The sequence below is a fragment of the Rhinichthys klamathensis genome, unplaced genomic scaffold, assembly GCF_029890125.1.
Source record: "Rhinichthys klamathensis goyatoka isolate OS25496 unplaced genomic scaffold, OSU_Roscu_1.1 h1tg000226l_1, whole genome shotgun sequence".
NCBI classification, from domain to species: domain Eukaryota; kingdom Metazoa; phylum Chordata; class Actinopteri; order Cypriniformes; family Leuciscidae; genus Rhinichthys; species Rhinichthys klamathensis.
The window spans coordinates 367,593-383,760 of NW_026606750.1; positions in this window are offsets into that span (position 1 = coordinate 367,593).

The window sequence follows — 16,168 nt, forward strand, 5'->3', positions numbered from 1 at the left end:
GTGCAAAGTGGTTTCCCAGTGTTTTATTATTAAAAACACTTTTCTACAGTCATTTCAGAGGCTAAGTGTTTTTAAAGGGAACAATAATAGTGTAACTGACAAATGTTTCAACACTCTTACAAATTAGAGATCAACTTAATTAAAAAGAAAAATAGGCTAAGCTGTTACAATCTATCGTGAACTATAAGCAAGCATTATTATTTTTAAATCATCCTTATTAGAGATTAATGGTTCTAGACTGAGAGTAAATTGGCTGCTTTGCTGTGCACTTTATTTCCGTGTGTGTGTGTGTGTGTGTGTGTGAGAGAGAGCGAACTTAACTATATGCGCACGCGGCTGTTCATCCAGGAAGTCTAGACAGCAAACACTGACAGACAGGCGAAGATGGACCTTTAAAACGTTTAAAATACTCTATTTCCGGCTGAAATAAATGTTTTTGAACGGTGAATTGTACCCTTGAGCTCACAGTCACCCTACAGAAAAGAGGTCAGTAACATTTACTACATTGCCATGGTTCTCGTGGATAAATCTGTCAAAGGTTCTGCGTGACAAATACGTGCACATTAATTTCAGAGTCATGCAAAAAGAATTCAATACAAACCAGAGTTTTTAACGCGGGTGTCAAAACGGAGTTTAATTATTTTAACTAACACCTGCTGGCGCTTTGCAAAGCTAGTCAGTTTGCTAACCTAACTGTTCTCAACCCTATACCACCCAAACTTTCACTTCCTCTGCAGCTCAAATCCTCCATACGTTCACATTCGTTTGACTTTAGTCCATATTGACTTGTTTAAAAATGGAGCGCGTGAGAAGCATGGTTCATTTATAAATACAAGCAGCAGCGGATAGACGCACTTCAAACTTAAGGTTAAGATGAATCTGCGTCCAGTTTGACATATTCCGAGAAATGAGGCTGATGTCAGTTAAGGCTGTTTATGGTGTCTCTTTTTCCCTCGTCTTCAGCCCCCGCTCCTTGTGTCGCTATTTTAAGCAGCGCGTCTATCTCTCACACATGCAGCGTTTATTCTGTGGGTTGGAGATCATTATGAAGTTAATAGTCATGAGGAGCGCAGGATAGAAACATCTCACAATGAGGATGAAGGTACTTTTTTCTACCGTTATTTGGCGCTGTCAGCGTTGTGCATGAAACATAATGTTTTTGGGGTCATTTAGGCTAAAGAAATAAGTGCTGGTGCGATTCTTATTGGAAGGGTGGATTATAATAGATTTAATATTCAACGTGAACTTGAATCCAGTTAGTCTTTTAGCCTATATATTGTCATTTACGATTTCCTTGCATTTTCTTCATGGTTTATCTCGTGGTCATGATGGGTATTATAAGTGGTGGATGCAGATGCACATGCATGATAAATTAACAATTCCGATTCGTATGATATCTGTGTCCGAATTAATCATACTACGTGATTCGATTCAAATCTTTTCAGTGAATCAGTTCGACAAAACAGGTGTCATCATCATCACACCGAACTGGCCCTGTCCCAAATGGCACTCTCCGGACTTGTGGACTTCCTCAGAGTCCACACTTCGGTGACGTCATGTAGAGCAGACCTATACGGCCCTTAGCGCGAGGGCTCATTGAGAGGTATTTTTGGGACAGACTCGATGGTCCATACCTGTCAAGTTTTGGATTTGAAAATAAGGGAAATTTTCCGGCGCCCACCGCGACCAGTCCCACCACCCCAACCAAGCTCCAGTATCCCTTACATTTTAAGACAGGTGTTATAGCCTAAATGAAAACATGTGTGTGTGGTATAGCCTATATATATGTGTGGTATATATATGTGGTTTATATATATGTGGTATATATATGGTATATATGAAGAGCATTTATTTAAAGGCTTATTTGCATATTTTCTGTTCATTTAACATTGCTTGTCTTTACATTTACATTTTATTTTCACTCCACACATTCTTTTCATTTCATATTGCTTTTCTTTTACAGTTTTTCTTTTCAGTTCACATAACTTTTGTTTACTCTTTTAGTGAGTTATTGGACAAATTTTTTGCAGACTTTGTATTCTTTAAGACTGTTTTGGAAGGAGTGTATTTGTGGGCTGGGCCAGAGTGGTTAATTTTACATGAGAGTAGAGCAAACAGTTCTGTTGTCTAACGTCATCCTATTCTCTGTAACTATATTTTGTACCATGCTAAACACCCTTTCTCGTGCTGACATATAATTCCTTCCCCCGTGTGAGATGCTAAAGTCGCAGTTACAAAAAGCGTGACTGTCCTCCACCCTGCTCCTCTTCAGAAAAGAAAATTCGCTGTCCCATTGATCGCGCCATCGCGGTATTTACATGTTTGTTTGTTTTTTGGCAGGAGTGCCTTCCGTCTCTGTCATAGCGTCCATCATCCATCTCTTTTTTTGTTTGTTTTTCCCGCGTTGTCACCTATTTTTTACAGTCTATGGTTGTCACTCATCATCTGACCTCACACACTAACCTCGCGACAACTGCCACCTATAGTAGCCTACATGTAGTTATCGCGAGGCTAGTGACAGAGCTCAGATTGGGAATATTTTTTTTTTTACTCCGTCCGGGGTATTATTATTTTTTACGCAGGTTAAAATACGGGAGATTTACGGGAAAATACTAATACGGGAGGACGGCGGGAAAGAAGGGTAAAATACGGGACTTTCCCGGCCAAAACGGGATACTTGACAGGTATGCGATGGTCACGCTGGAAATAGGAAGACGGTCTGATTATGGACAGGAGCTACAGGTTCGGGGAAATATGCTGCCTATTGATGTTGTGTTTACATATGACTCAGTAAAGCCCTGACATTCTGTTCTATTTATTTAATGAATCATAATGCGATCGTATTATTCAGCTCGCTATTATTAGCCTATGTTTGAGACATCAACCACTGGTCGATGATCATAATGTTTGTATAAACTTGTCATAAAAACCGTAATGAAAATTACACTTAAATATTTTCTTCTCAGCCATGTTAACAATTGTCCGTGAGCGAAATCTCCTCCCATCCGTTGTCTGATTGGCCCAAGGATTCCTGGGTAGTTAAAGTGCGTGGAGCCTGCATCTATGCGGGCTTCGCGGAAGACCGCTTCAAGGGTACAAAGGGGGCGCTGCTGAGCACACTTCAGAGCGTTAAAATGCTAAATGGGACGGCCTACGGACTCGTAGACTCGGCGAGCACGCGCAATTTAAGTCCACGAGACCGAAAGTCCGCATGAAGTGCGCCATTTGGGACAGGCCCACTGAGCTGTTCGTTCATGAATCGGACTGAATAGTTCCAAACGATTCTTGAGTCAACAACTGTAGGTTCGTAAACGATCCGGTTAACAACTCGCTAACTGGAGAACCGTCTTTATTTCGAATATATTAGATTCATATAGCTATATTTATCCCTGCAATAAACTGACAGATGAAATCGCAATAAATTATTAAGGCAACTTAATAGAAAAAAAGTGTAATTATTATAATAATGTGGCATGTGGGGGGGGGGGGGAAGAAATGCTGAAATCTTGGTTCGAAAGAATCGATTTACATAAATGAGTCAGGGTTTCCTTCACTGTGAAACATGTCATGTAATGGCTACTGATAACCATCAGCACAGCTGTTTTTCAGATAGAGGTGAAACTGGTTAGGTTGATTTCGGTGCTTATGTGTATGTCATGCTACTACTAGCCCCCCCCCCCCCCCCCCCCCTTTCTATGTTATTTACCTGCCAAAGATGCAGCGAACATACTGTAGTCTGTATTTGACGTGGGTTTTTGCTGTTGTATATCATAAAATCAAATGAAAAGTACTGCCATATAATGTTTATTTAATCCTGGGTAATTTTACACAAATGGTATATTACACCTCTCCAGTCCATAATGTGAAACTGATAAGAAATTTGTACTTTCCATTTTTTTTTGTGGAAGAACTGGCAAATAGGGATCCAGACAAAAGTACTCCTCAGCTGTTGTTACAGGCATATACTGTATATGTGGCAACAAGTATAATTATGTACTCAGATTAACTTGTTGTTTTACTTTTGTGTCTTGTTTTACTACTTGTCATTTAAAGTGATATTACGTTTGCCGTGATAATAATTGCAAAAGATTCTGCTTAAATTAGTAATAGGTGATATACCGGCAGACACGATTAACTGGTAGGAATTTGTCAACCGGTAGAGTTTTTGGACTATCTATTGCAGTCATGTGACGCAGTCACGGAAGCTTATCATTTGCATGGGTTTTTAAGGATAGTGGTTTAAAAACAAGTGATTTTAAACCGTTGAAGCACAATAAGCAGCGTAACCGTACGTTCACACCGCCGCCGCCGGCGAGAGCGGCAAAATTTGCTCTCGCCGCCCTGCCAGCGACGCCATGGAAAGATTCGTGGATGCTCTGACGTAGATCGAATGCGTGGTCTTTTTTAAAACTGTATTTAAAGGGGCCGCAAAGCAAACAAGCATGTCGATCGTTATTTTTGCAGAAAATTGATCGATGGAAAGAGCTTAACAATTATAGTGACATGTTTGCTAATGAAATAAACAAATTAAAAGCTATTTGTGTGGTGTGGCTTTTGTGTTCATGGTTAAGTGCTATTATAATTTGCATTCCCGCTGAAAAAGTGTTCTAGCACGAAAATCTTGCCTATAAATAGTGTTGCGCGGCTTCTTATCAAATTCAAATGATCAACCTCCTCTATTTTGCTTGGGAACTAATGTGGTCGGAACCAAAGTTTACAAGACTGCGTTCCCTGGAATCCTCTCAAACGGAACACTTCTATATTCCGATTGGTTGCCGCCGAACCGCGTCATAGCTTATTACCATAAAGTTGACCTGACTTCAACTCTCCTCGCCAGTCGCCAGTGTTGCCAGATGTACGATAATTATCGTATTTGTACTATAATTTTGACCCCTGTACGATGTACGATCAATAATGAAAAAAATCCCATAATGTACGATCATTTCAGAATTTTGTGACACTTCAATCGGAGGTCATTGTAATCATAGTGCTTCTGATTCATGATTGTGAGGAAAAAGTGAAGGTGAGAGAGGCCGCCGGCTCTCATTGAAAATGAATGACTTCCGGCCACTTTGACGCTCTCGCCGGCGGCGGTGTGAACGCACAGTAAGAGAACTCATTTCGTATGCATGCGCTGTCTGAGAAACAGTGCCCCATCTTTCATCATCATTTATGTCTTAAATGAAATTAAACAGTTGAGAAAGAAAACGCATGTGAATCAGTAAGTATATTGGATCCGTGCATTCAGTCTTAAAGTGACAGCAGTAAATATACCTGCTGTCGTCGGTGCCATTAATGTTAATCATACAACAAATTTACACAGTGAAGACTATGCAGTGTTTTTTTTATACATTTGATTGCTCTATACAATTTATGTAGTATTTCTTATTTTTATTGCTTGAAGTTTTTCAGGTAGGTCTATTGTAAATTGTTCCTATATGCTTGTAATTAGTTTCTTTATTCTAATTTGATCACTTATTTTATCACTGTTTACTTAAACTGTTTTCGTTCATTTAAGACAAAACCAACTGTTTATGAGGATATTTTGACATAAAAGTGTGTGTATTTGTGCGTTCATGCGCAAGAAGACACGTACAAGAACTCAATTAAGTATCTCACAGATTCGCACTATATGTGTGCTAAGAAAACTGCACAATGTAAACTTAAGGGGTTAATCCAGGTTTCCTTCTGACAGGAGGTCTGTACTTATAGTAAGTGTGCTGTAAACTTGCTAAACTCTTCTCTGCTTATGTGTGCATTGGGAGACCATTGTATTATTGGCTTCAGGTTGACTCTTTAGTTTAGTTACCGATAGTTTAGTTATTAACAATTTGGTGACTGATCAAGGTGAACTCTGAAACTCTTAAGTCTGTGTGTGACTCAAGGTTTAATGGTTTATTGCTCTCACACACATCTTTTATAGATGCTCTTATCTGATTGCTGGATGTTTGGTAACTGGGACATTCCTAAATTAATAGCATTGAGACTAGTCATGTTTTCATTACAGGAAATACACTTGTTTGTAAGTGTTACTAACTGTTTCAACATGAACCTGTTTAAATATTGCTTTGACAGCATTTGCCTCTATTTTCTATTAATTTCATGTCATGATGTGAGGTCAGATTATATATTTGCTGAATCTAAAAAAATATGAGAAATTCTCAGAAACTTGTTTAAATTAATGTCATTTTTGTTTAGTAATAAATTATTTATTTAGTAATATATAATTATTATTTATTTTGGTATTATTGGTATCTAGAGTTGAATAGGAAATCGGTGAAAATAGGAAACCAATTGGAAAGCCCAGACTTTCCAAGCCAGCTGCATGTCAATTAAAGAATCGTGCCAGAAGATAATTTATTTAATATGGTTGCCGGTTGGTATTTAATATGATTGGTATCATGTAGCTAAAATGGCAAAAATATATATTTTTGGTTTCAAATGAAATAGCTTTGGAGGGTGACAGTGACGTTTAATTAGCACTCCTCTCATGACGTGTTTTTCACTGTGTCAGTCAGTCAGTGTCTATTTCGTATTGTCAGCATTGTGGACACACTTGATTTCACACACAAAATGACGCTAGAGTAGAAATACGTAAAAATTTGTTTGGCTGAAATAACAAGGCGGCTCTTTTCAGAAGAACTTATGACCGATTAATATTTATTAAAATTTAGTCAAATACATATAAATTTCATTTCAGCTTTTGTTATGCATGTTTTTACTATCTTTAAAATAGTGTGAGATCACACCTTCGGTTGGGGTGTGGACAGACATTCATGGATTTACGTTTTGACCTTTTGTATAGCATATTTGTTAATGAAGGAAGGCCAGTCCAGCGTTGGCTGTTAATATGGTCTTTGTGTATGTAGTTGTAGTAGCATAGAGCGGTGTCATCTGTCTTTGACAAGGACCATGTTGTTAGGCCAACTTGATGCTACTGCTCAATTCAGACACACACACATACTGGGCCCTATCTTGCACTCGGCGCAAATGACTGTACACTGACGCATGTATCATTCCTATTTTGCACCCGCGCAAAGCGGACTTTTCCCTCCACAGACACACGCTGGTTAACTAAGAAATACACTTGCGCTCCCTGGGGCGGTTCAGCGCAAAGAGGAGGCGTGTTCCGGCGCAAACTTTCCCTCATGCTATTTTGCTGTTCTATAAAACAATTGCGCCACTGACCAGAAAAAACCTAGTCTAAAGTCAGTGGCGCGTTGTTCATTATGCTATTTTAAGCGCGCATGCTTGGCCATAATCAATTTAGCGTGTGCACAACGCGCATACACTTTGATTCTCTCATCTAAGCAGCAGTTTTCATTTTTGCAAATCATACATTATTACGATAGATAGATAGATAGATAGATAGATAGATAGATAGATAGATAGATAGATAGATAGAGAGAGAGATAGAGAGAGAGATAGAGAGAGAGATAGAGAGATAGATAGACAATTTATTATAAAAGCATACATGTAGCTTACACATTTACCCAAATTATCATACGCCTGTTTAACAGAAGTTAATTTGGGTGGGTTTCTCCATCCCCAATGTCACTTCTCTGTGTTTTACGGCCCTGACGAGAACGTTGCTCTCCTCGGCTGTGAACCGCTCCTGGCGCACACCTGGCAAATCCGCCGTTATAATAGGAATCCGCTTTAGAACAAGCGTGCCTGCTCTTAAAGTGAATGTGAGATGACGCTCTGATTGGTTTATTTCACGTTACGCCCAAACCACACCTATGAATAATGAAGCTACTTCAGACCAACCCCTTTTAGATTTGCGCCAGGCGCAAGAGGCATTTATCCCGCCGGGAAAATAGCAACAGCGCCGGGATCTGCCCACAAAGTTACTTGCGCTTTGCGCTTTGACACTTGCGTTTCAGATCGTTAAAATAGGGCCCAGAAAGTCATACCACACATTATATAGTTTTGCTATTTTCTCTATTGAGGAGAATTTATAAGGTTCTCTTGTAGATCTAAAGGTGGTTGTTCACACTCCAAGTCTTTCCAGGCATGCATGAGTTTAAAAAGGTCAAATGGTTACAGTCGTCTTCCACTTTCATTATTCTTCAAGATTTCAGGGGAGTTTCAGTGACCAAACCTCTGTTTAGAATCCAGCTTGTCCAAATCACCATCTAGGCTAATTTTAGTTCCTCTAAAATATGAGTTAATGATGTAGTAGCTTCAAATGAGTTGACCACAGTCCATGCGCGCTGTTTTTGAACTGACTTGGCCTCCATCGCTCCTTTGATGGCAGCACAGGGAGTCTGCGAGTGGCCTGAAAACACCCAGCTCATTATAATTAGCACTACTGATTAAACCTCACGGACTTCACTGCCCGTGTTATAATGTGTACCCAATCAATTCTTTCACTGCATGTCATTCCGGGCTTTAACTTTGTAAACTCCCTTTTCTGTTCTGCTCTCAGTAATGTTATGTTTCTGTTCCCCACATAGAATGGGAATCTGGGGAATTCTGAGGTCAACGTTAATGTTAGAGATAGACCTGCGTTTGTCGTTTACTTCACTATAGCTGCCCTAGCTGCTTTTACATTGCAAGTGCATGACATTGCAAGTGTATTTACAATGCACTCTTGCGTTTCTGTGGTGGTAACAAACCTCTGTTTTAGGGTGTGATGGAGTTAACATCAGTGTCTGCTCTATTAAAGCAGATCTGGTGTCATTCAAATAGCTACTGTACTAAGAAAAAATGTGAAAGTTTAACTGACTTGTTTAGATTGTCTTCAGAGAAAACCTTAGCAGCAACGCTGAGAATGCAGCTTTTGCTTCTGTTGTTACAAATTGAGTTCTGGTCGATACAATAATTAGATTCATTATTTTCATTTTGTGGCTGACATTAAAGTTATTATTATGAAGTTTTGTTTAAATACAAATAAACCACCAAAAACCAATTGTTTTAAATGCCATAAAGGAATTTAGGCATCACAGTAGGAAAAATGGATATTCATTTTAAGATTTGCTAAAGCTTACAGTTGTCAGTGTTCTATATTAACTTTTAATTGCAGCATTAAATAACAGTATTAACTTTAAGGCTGCATTTATTTGATCAAAAATATATTAAAAATTTCAAATAAGTGTTTTTATTTTAAAATGTGATTTAATCCTGTGATTTTGCACTGTGACGTTTATATTTTTACCAGAATAGTGGATTGCGGCTTTGAAAGCGAGTGCATTTGGACTTATTCTTCCAAACCGTGAGTAGTTGTCAGGAAAACGGTGTCGTACACCTGTGTATGAAGGAACTGCCCAAGTCCCGCTTTTGCCTCTGACACGGACAACAAACAAGATGACAGCACGATTAGCAAAATGTTGGTGACAATCATTATCATGTAAACATAATGGGCGATATATTGCGTCACTAAAAATGATGTGGGATAAGTCGATATATTGATTATTGCGACAGGTTAGTTCGATTAAAACATAACTCACTGTGTGAATATTTACGTGAATACTCGCCAAGACCGGCATTTTGACATTATTTTGTGTGTGTTTGTCTAAGCGCAATAAACAGCGAAAGAAACCCCTCGATTTAGTACTGAGAGGTGGCTTTATGTGCGCACACTTTGGATGTGAGCACAAAATCTGTGGGAATGAGTAAAATTATGTACAAATATTATGTGCAATCTCATGCCGAAATTCAAGCCCTACAATTTTCATCCAGAGCAAATGCGAGCCGGGTTTGTGTGTAACTCTGTATTGGAGTATGAGTAATTGAGTAAATGAGTATTGGAAGCGCTTCAGATATTTCAGTATTGTTTCGTTATGTATCGAAAAATCTATATTTTTGACTACAGTACTTTGAACCTAGTTTATTATTTCAGATGCCTTTTTAAAAAAAGACTACAATGAAAAAGTTCTAAAAGTCAACCTGTCCAATTGGCTGTATAGAGTGACTGCCTTACACGCCACTGCAGAAATCCACCCCCATTTGGTGGGTTGGTGGGTGTTAATGTCGAGCCCTGCCAATAACCGATACAGACAACAGAGAAGACAATATAGAAGACCATTTAAGCAAATGCTTGATAAAGCATTGCTGAAAATGTAATGTTGTAACGGCGTTCAAGTGCATGAATAGCGCTCTGCCTGTTTAAAAACATCACCGAATTCCAATTCGCCTTTGGCTAAGCCCCGCCCCCCTTAGTTACTGTTGCTACGTCCGACAAACAAACTTCATCTGGGCTCTGGTATCAACATGGCTTATGCTGTGACAGCTCTTCCTGCTGAAATTTTATCAAACTTTTATAAAGCAGCAAATAAAGTGTCCGATAGAAGTAGGCAAAAGGGGCTGCAATATACGTTCGAAGGCTATATTCACGACATACAGGTGAAACGCAAGGAACAACAAGGCAAATAGAGGCAAAAGCATACCGGTCACAGTCAAAAAATGAACCACCGCATATCCTACTAATTGAGACGGAGGCTGGGACTAACAATATCAAGGAGCAACACTGTTCATGCAAAGCTGGGTAGGTCTCTATTCACTTCTATAATCGTTATTACAAAGCAAACGGACTACGCGAGTATAACGTTGTATTTATTAGCAGCGTGTGCTAGGCGACACTTGTCAGGATTTGACTTCGGTTTGGGAAGGGAAAAAAACGGACACCCCCCTCCGCCTCCAACCTATCTGGCAAACGCGTATCTGTGTTACAAATGTCCCAGGCACAACGTTTAACCATATTATTTTTGATAAAACTACGACGGTAATAGCCTGCCGAGACCAAAAATATGAGACGCCTGTGTTAAAGTCAATGGAGCGCTGTGAAAAAGTGTCGGACCACTGTGGGAGCTCGTTCTTGGTTGCGCTGTGATTGGTCAATCTACATTCTAGGGTGTGGCTTAGCCAAAGGCGAATTCCACCGAATCTTTCTTCTTAAGATTGTTGACTTCGCAACATCTGAACAAGCACAACATAGAAGTTCCTCGCCATAGAAAAGCGTGATCAAAAAAGTTTGAGAACCACTGACCAAAAATGTGAGAATCAATGATTTAGATGGACTGACTTATCTTCTTACATCAGTGTGTGAGGCGAGGAATGAGTCTTTCGTCACTTTTCGTGACTCAAGCAGCCTGTTACTCTGCGGGCCCATCTCCCTCGGTTACCCAGAGCCTTGTCTTCTGGGACTCTCTCAATCTCTTCCATGTGAGCTCAACGTCTCTGTTGAAAAATGCATCAGGGTGGGAGTAACCATGCTGGCAGTCAGACGGGGCGGCTCGAGAGTGTATGGCCCAGTAGGAAAGCGCATTAAAAATTAAACCTCTGCCGTCAGTCGTAATGTTCAACTGATCAGCTTCAGTGAGGCTTGTAGAAAAAAAACACCGCTCAAGATAACACAAGGAATGCTTTCCTTGGCGATGACACTCACGTGTGCTGATTTTAATGACTGTATTGAAAGCTGTGTAGGAGCCATATAATGGGAAAGTCATGTGACCAAACTATAATGGGAGTGTCATTAATTAAGAGGGGTTAAAACACCTGTTGTGTGTGTGTGTTCATGAAAGAATGGGGGTGAGTGCTGGAGCACATATTTTGTTGACCGTGCAAACGTGCAAACGTGAAACTTGTACAAAATAAAACAACATGCAAGCTTCATGGATAAACGCGTCACAGAAGTCATTCCTCCACTCAGCTCCTTAGCGGTTTTTGGTTTGTTTTTTATGTGCCGCTACAAGTTAGTCAACAAAATTGTTTGTTTGAGAACGTGAACGCGTCGACTTTGGATTCAAGGAAGAGGCCCTCACGCTTTTACTGGACGGAAAGGATTGGAAGCGCCGCGCTGACTGACAGAGAATCGCCCTGCTCTCGCTTGTTTTAATGAGAAAGATTTGCACATTGGACTTTCAACGCAACAGGACCGATGTCCGTGGATATGTTTGCTGCTAACAACAATCATCGCACAATTGGACGTTCAAAGCAACAGGACCGACGTCTTCGGATATGTTTGCTGCTGTTGAACTGGTAGGACATTGGATTGTTACGTCTTTGCTTGTGTTCGCGGATGATTTGAAATGGTTTGGCAGTTTGCGGTTTGTTTACGATTGGTGCTGCGCTGTTGGTGTGTTTGATGGATCGTTGTTTAGATTGTTGGGCTTTTGCGAATCTATTGGAGTTGTGAGACATATCTGATGATATGCGTTGTTTTGGATTGTGTTCGCTTGTTTTGGGAAGCGTCTAAACGTACCGTATTCAGACGCGCTGAGGTGTGCGTGCTTCAATCATGAGTGAGATTGAAACGGGTGCGGATGTTGAACCTGAACAGGACACATGTAAAAGAAAAGTTCAACTCACAGCAAAGGCTTTGGCTTATAAACTTGAGCAACTTCAGAAGGAACGAAAAAGAAATGTAAATGTGATTAAAAGTTCTATACCAGCCATCAAAGAACTCACGCTGAAAAATGAGAACGCAGCTGTACAGTCTGAACTTGAAACTTTGGTGCATACTTTTAAAGAGACAGTCAAGCTTCATGATTCAGTGATCCCATTGTTGCCTACTGACGAACAAATCAAACAAAATGAGTGGTTCTCAAGCATTTATAAATGCTGTGATGCATTTATAAAGGAGACAACGCAATGGATAAATGGAATTGAGAAGTCAATTGTCGATAACCAGGATCAACAGTTGGCAACAGTTGAATGCCCTTCGAATGATTCAAAACGCCAGAATATGTCTCAAATTTCCATGCATAATCAAGATGATATAAAGCCAAGTGACAGTATTTCTAATGTTGGAAGTAAAGGATCAAGTCAAGGATCAAGTCAACGCAATTCTGCCACAAGACGTTCAACTACATCAACAACTTCTTCAGCCCGCATTAAGGCAGAGGCTGATATAGCAGCTTTGTTGGTACGCCAAAAGTTAATGAAGGAAAAACATGCAATTGAAGAAAAGGAACAGAACTTAAGGAAACAGAAAGAGGATTTTGAGTTGCAAATGGAGATTGCTGTAACTATGGCAAAAGTGAAAGTGCTTAAAGGTTCTAGTGTGCATTGTGTTAAAAGTTATGTGACTCATCGGTCCGATGGAATGAATTCCTACTTTGATAAAGGACAACAGGCAACACAGACACTCAACGCTGATGCAAATTCATTTACTCCTAGAGCTGAGACGCAACAAATTGTTTCTTCTAAGGATGGTGGCAATGCAGGTGCCAAGGCAAACAAGGGGAATGTTTCTCAGACAATTTATTCCCAGAACATCTCAAAGTTAAGTAAAACAATTCCGAGTGGTTATGTGAATGCTGGTCCAGGAAATACTGATCAAGTTCTCCATATTATGGATAAACAAAATGAAATTACATCTTTACTGATTCAACAACAGTGTTTGTCATCTTTGCCTAAAAGGGAAATTCAAGTGTTTGATGGAAACCCTCTGCAATATCATGCCTTCATGAAATCCTTTGAAAGTGGTGTGGAGCGTAAAACTGAAAGCCCTAGCGATCGCTTATACTTTCTTGAACAGTATACCAGGGGTCATCCAAAAGAGATTATAAAAAGTTGCCAGCATATGCCTGCCGACCGTGGGTATTTAAGGGCCAAAGGTTTACTACAAGAGCATTTTGGTGACCAGTATATAATTGCATCTACCTATATGGAAAAGGCTCTTTTATGGGCAAATATCAAAAGTGAAGATGTCAGAGCTTTACAGGATTACAGTCTGTTCCTAAGAAGCTGTTGTAACTCCATGGAAGATATTCAGTATTTTCACGAGTTGGATACGCCCTCTAATATGTTGACTGTAGTGAAGAAATTACCATACAAATTGAGGGAAAAATGGAGATCTGAAGTCTGTGAATTGCAGGAAGCTGTCAATCAAAGAGCTACCTTCAGCGACATTGTTAACTTTGTTGAAAGACAAGTAAAAATAATGACTGATCCAGTTTTCGGAGACATACAGGATGGTCCAGCATTAACAGGAAGTAAATTGTTGAACAAAGGCAAGTCTCAGTCTTATCTTAAATCTAAAAGAAGCAGTTTTGCTACTACCGTTACAGCAATGGAAAATAAATCAGAGATTGGAACCAGCAAAAAAGATATCATTTCACCCAGCAACAAGAGTTGTTTGTTTTGTAGACGTGGACATGCTCTGGATAAGTGCCCTCTATTGGAAAAGAGGAGTCATGGTGAGAAGATTACGTTCTTAAAAGAGAATGGTGTTTGTTTTGGCTGTATGTGCACAGGGCACATCAGTAGAGATTGTAGAAATCGCCTTTCATGTAAAGTGTGTAATCTTAGGCACCCAAGTATACTTCACATCTACCCAAGAGAAAAGGAGATCGATTCAAAACCCATCAGGAGACAAATGGACACTGTAATGGGCAGTGTTCCGGAATCTGTTGAGTCCAGTGGATTTATTGGGGCTGGTGAATTTGACTGTAAACTTTCCATAGTTCCTGTACAAGTGAAATGTAAAAAAGGAAATAAGACTGCGATTACTTATGCTTTTCTGGATCAAGGTAGCACTGCAGTATTTTGTACACCTGCACTGATGAACAGACTTGGTCTTTCAGGTAAAAAGACTAATATTCTCTTGCGTACTATGGGACAGGAGAAAGTCACAACTACCCACGTTGTTTCTGGATTAGAGGTGGCTGGTTTGCACAAAGATGACTTTTGGGAGTTGCCTGATGCCTATACACAAAATACCATGCCTGTGCATAGTGGAAACATCCCAAGACAAAAGGATCTAAAGAGATGGCCACATCTGAAACATGTGACTCTACCTGAAATTGACTCTGAGGTTGAATTGCTTATAGGAATCAACGCCCCAAGGGTTATGGAGCCAATTCAAGTGATCTGTAGTGTCAATAATGGACCATATGCAATTAAGACCAGGTTGGGATGGACCGTAAATGGTCCACTAAGAGGAGATGGTGGTGACCAGTCTGCCTTTGAGTATCCTGATGTTACAGTTAACAGGATTTCAGTTTCAAACTTGGGAGAGCTTTGGCAACAACAATTCAAGGTTGATTTTCCTGAGTGTAACAAAAACGAACAAGTTGGGTTTTCAAGAGAAGATCACAAGTTCATTGAGATGGTAAAAGACTCATTAAAGCTTGTAGATGGTCATTATTCAATTGGCTTACCTTTGAGGAAGAAAAATGTTTGTATGCCAGACAACAGAACAATTGCGGAACAGCGTGCTCTGAACCTAAAGAAAAGGTTGAAAAAGGATGTTTCGTTTCATTCTGAATATTCTGTTTTCATGAAAGACCTTATTTCTAAAGGTTACGCAGAGAGAGTGCCAACGGAGGACTTAGGACGTAGCGACGGGAAGGTATGGTACATACCCCATCACGGTGTCCATCACCCACGAAAAGGAAAGCTCCGGGTTGTATTTGACTGTGCTGCTACATTTCGAGGGATGTCTTTGAATACCCAACTGTTACAGGGTCCAGATCTCACCAGTTCATTGATTGGAGTGATATCTAGATTCAGGAAGGAAAGAGTTGTGATCACAGCAGATATTGAAGCCATGTTTCATCAGGTGAGGGTGCCAAAAGATGATGCAGATATGCTGAGATTTCTTTGGTGGCCTGATGGTGACCTTACTCAAAACCTGGTTGAGCATCGTATGGTTGTGCATCTCTTTGGAGCTACTTCATCACCCAGTTGTGCAAATTTTGCCCTCAGAAGGTGTGCTGAAGACAACAAAGACTTCAGCAAGGAAGTAATTGAAGCAATCTTGCATTGTTTTTATGTGGATGACTGTCTGTTGTCAGTAAATTCAGATGAGAAGGCTGTTTCTCTGTATCACGACCTTGTTGCTATTTGTGGGAAAGGAGGTTTTTCATTGACAAAATGGATAAGTAACAATCGAGATGTTCTGGCAAAAATTCCAGAGGAATTAAGAGCAAACAATGTGAAGGATTTGGATTTGGACCAAGATTTACTTCCAGTGGAAAGAGTGCTGGGAGTACAATGGTGCATACAATCTGATGCCTTCAAGTTTAAGATTGTGTTGCAGCAAAGACCTCTGACCAAAAGAGGGATCCTGGCTACCATGAGTTCTGTCTATGATCCTTTAGGAATCTTGTCTCCTGTGATTTTATATGCAAAAAAGATCTTGCAAGATTTGTGCAGGAAGAAACTAGGCTGGGATGAAATTATTCCTGCTTCAAATGCTCAGGAGTGGATCAAGTGGTTG